The 3,894-nt window shown below is 46.8% G+C and overlaps 1 pseudogene; it reads left to right on the plus strand.

The window, feature by feature from the left end:
* Positions 1-215: 215 nt before the first annotated feature.
* LOC112577739 lies at positions 216-2,411 on the plus strand (annotated as a pseudogene).
* The last annotated feature ends 1,483 nt before the right edge of the window (positions 2,412-3,894 follow it).

Below are 3,894 nucleotides of genomic sequence, written 5' to 3' on the forward strand. Positions count from 1 at the left end.
AATGCACCCCAGTACAGAAATACACCCCGGTGTCCTCACACTCCGGGTTCTGCCACTTACTAGAGGTATCTCACAGATCAGACCAAACTAGACAGACACCAGAGTCCTGGTTCATCTTGATCCTCATCCTCTTCTTCAGGCAGACCAGCTTCATCTTCATCATCTTCATCCCCACCCTCATCATCCTCTTTCTCTTAGTCCAGCGCTTCACCAAGATGGCGGTACCCTTATTGCAGGGCATTTCACGGTGATTTGGTAGCGCAGGCCGGTTAGGAGTCTTGCCCCTGGGACGTCGTGAGGCCTACATGGACACTCGGGGGTTGATGGTGGTACAGAAGGCTCGAGGTCTGTTCAAGGAGTTCTTCTCTGAGACACATACAAAGACAGAGCTCCCAGCGCTCTTCCATCGCTACCCGGCGGAAAACTTTCCCCAGGACCATCTATGGCGGCCTGGAGCCCAGACCAACTCATTTCATGGTGAACACCTCCTGGCACCGTTGGACCTCTTCTCTTCCAGCGAGCTGGCCACAGCGTGACGTCACTAGTGGGAGGTGCCAAGCACCCCTGGGAGATCGGAGTGGTGGTTCCGAGGAGCACTAGGCGATGGTCTCAGAGTGCATGCCTTTGCCCAGGGCTCGAGGCCCTGGCGGTTCATCACCTGCAGCTCTTCACTAATAGGAGGACCTGGGGCAACTTTGTGGTGCTGGACACCTCGCATGGTAGCAGCAGTATCTCCTGGTGGACTTCCTAGAGGCAGTGGGCGGCCCCTTACATGGGTGGGGGGCGGTGGGGAGGGGCACGCTGCTGAGTTGGCTGGGCACTTAGACTGGGCTCAAGAGCCTAAAAGGCAATAGTCTGGCAAAGCTCTTATACCTTGTACTCCAGGCCTATAATTTCCTTTCTTTCTTTTTTTTTTTTTGGAGAATAATTTCTTTACAGTATTGTGTTAGTTTCTACTGTACAAGGAAGTAAATTAACTATATGTATACATATATCGGGCTCAGACCATAAAGAACCTGCCTGCAATGCAGGGAGCCGGGTTTGATCCCTGGGTTGGGAAGACCCCCTGGAGAAGGGAATGGCTACCCACTCCAGTATTCTTGCCTGGAGAATTCCATGGACAGAGGAGACTGGTGGGCTACAGTTCATGAGGGTCACAAAGAGTTGGACATGACAGAATGACTTACACTTATACATATATCCCCCCTCCCCCGTCTTGGACCTCCCTCACACCACCCCCACATCGCACCCTTGCAGGTCATCACAGAGCACCGAGCTGAGCTCCCTGTGCTGTACAGCAGGCTCCCATTCGCTATCTGTTTCACACATGGCAGTGTATATGTATCAGTGCCACTCTCCCAATGCCCCCCACCCTCTCCTTCCACCTCTGTGTCCACCTGTCACTTCTCTATGTCTGCATCTCTATTCCTGCCCTATGAACAGGTCCATCAGTACCATTTTTCTAGATTCCACATAGATGTTAATATATGATATTTGTTTCTCTCTGACTTCCTTCACTCTGTATGACAGACTCTAGGTCCATCCATCTCTCTATATATGGCCCAATTTTGTTCCTTTTGATGGCTGAGTAGTATCACATCTTCTTTATCCATTTTTCTGTTGCTTCCCTGTCCTGACTATTGTATCTAGGCTTGTGATTTCTACTACCTGTTCCAGCCTTATGGACGCTGGGTCTAACTAAGTGGATCTGATCAGCTGGGCAATATCATATCCAGATATGAGTTCATCCATAAGTTGACTGGAGAATACATATTTGGAATCTATTCATCTAATTACAACTGAAGCAAAACTGGGAAAGTCCACCAGCAATGCTGTTTGGCTAAACAGAGATAAGACATCACCATTTGAGTTGTATCAATTCTTTGCAGATAGCAAGATGATTTGATAGAAAAGTTCCTGAAACTCTTCATTTTTCTGCCCCTTCCAGAGACTGACCACATACATAAATAATGCAGCTGCATGTCAAAGAGCCAGTGAAGTGGGGTCTTCAGAAACAACTTGCTGCCAAAGTAACAAAGCTTGTCCACCAACAAGAAGGGCTGGACTCTGCTAAAAGATGTACACAAGCCCTGTGCCATAGTAGCACAGATGCACTAGAGGTCATGTCTGATCAAACTCTTTTATAATTTTTAAAAGAAACTTCATTTTCTGAGTTAGTTCTTGATCCTAGATTCTAGATACCTGCTGAAAAGCAAATGCCATTCCAGAGGCTCTTGGATGATAACAGAAGATAACAGATAACAGATATCAGAATGATAACAGAATCAGTGTAAATAAGAAACAAATCCTAGGAGTGTTTTAGTTGTTGGACAATGTATTCTTGAGAATGGACTTTGGTTACTTAAAATAGAAAAAGGAATTTCTACATTAAAAAATACCTTCAGCCATGATGAAAACTCCATATGGTGGTTCAAACAAACTTATCCACCACTCATTCTCAAGACACATGAACTTATTCTGTTGCTTACACAAATCATAGAAGAGGCAGAAGGACAGGGAAATCTGTTCCAGGAAAGCCCCACAGGGTGCTGCTCAGTAACATGAGGACAAGAAGGGGCAAGATTTGTAGGGAGCACTGTTCAACTACATCAGACATGCACAGAGCGGGGTCCTGGATATGAGGTTGGAACATGCCCAGCCACTATGCCCAGGACTCTACTTCCTGTTGCCTTTGGCTCAGTCTGCTTTGAGGAGGGACAGAGACAGCTGTGTGGCCTTTCTCAGGACCAGAGGGTTAGCACAGGTAGATCAAGTTGAAAGCACTTAAGTTTGCTCATGCCGGTGAAGAAGCATCGGCCTTGAAAACAGGATCCACTTATGGTTTACCTTTTTGTCTCAAGGCATAAGATTAGCAAAATTTCTCCTGCAGCCAATCACAGCTTGCTGTGGGCTTCATGCAGAAGTGCCAGCTGTCTCTCCATGATTCACTGTACTCAGCTCATTCTAACCTGAATGCCACGGGCCAAAATGCACTGGCCATCTGTACTGCCTGCTTTGAATTCCCATCACTGTACAGCCTGCTCTTAGCAGAGGCAGGCCCACTCAAGGAAATAGAGCTGGAGGTTAGCTCTGACCCTTCACCTGCCATGTGATGTGAGACGAGTTAGTCTGAGCCTCAAATTCATCAGAAAAATGATGAATACAGGAGTGAATACTATTAATATCTGCCCGCAGTTAGCATCAAATGAGGGAAGTAATGTGCATGAATGTGCACTGAAAAGTGACAAGTGACACAGAGGTAGAACGTAGTGATGGTGACGTGTATCTTTAAACACTGAATGCAGTGTCTTTCCTCCTCTGGAGACCCAGAGAATGTGTGTAAGGACGCGACAGCATCCATGTTCCCAAGGGAGAGGCTGTGCATGAAGACATGATAAATAATCCCGCTGGCTCAAAATAAACACTGGTGTCCCAAAAGCACTGCTCCCAGCCCCCTGGTGTTTTGGGCCCTCCCTTTCTGTGTTCCACCTCCCTGCTCTTTCTATTTCTATGGCACCTGTCACCATGGTTTCTAGGTGCTCAAATGAACACATTAAGTTGAAAAGAGCCGTATGTGGGAAGACACACTCCTTATTTACCAAAGCTGAGCCTGGAAGAGGAGTGGCCTGGTAGAACTAAGTCCCCAAATGGTGGAATCTTAAGATTTCATGTGGGAGAAGAGAAGCAAATAGCAAATAGCTATCAAATGCCCACAGGCTGTAATACTTTATTAGCTGCCTGGAGATTCAGAGTAATGATTCAGTGTTCCTTGCCCTTGAGGACTTATAGCCTCTAAGGCAATAGCAGACTCTCCAAATATACTGCTAGTGTAGGGACACTGGGTTATACGAGGGCTTGTCCTTGCCAAGGGTAGATGGATATAATACAGATGAG

This window comes from Bubalus bubalis, chromosome 12 (genome assembly GCF_019923935.1).
Source record: "Bubalus bubalis isolate 160015118507 breed Murrah chromosome 12, NDDB_SH_1, whole genome shotgun sequence".
NCBI classification, from domain to species: Eukaryota; Metazoa; Chordata; class Mammalia; order Artiodactyla; family Bovidae; genus Bubalus; species Bubalus bubalis.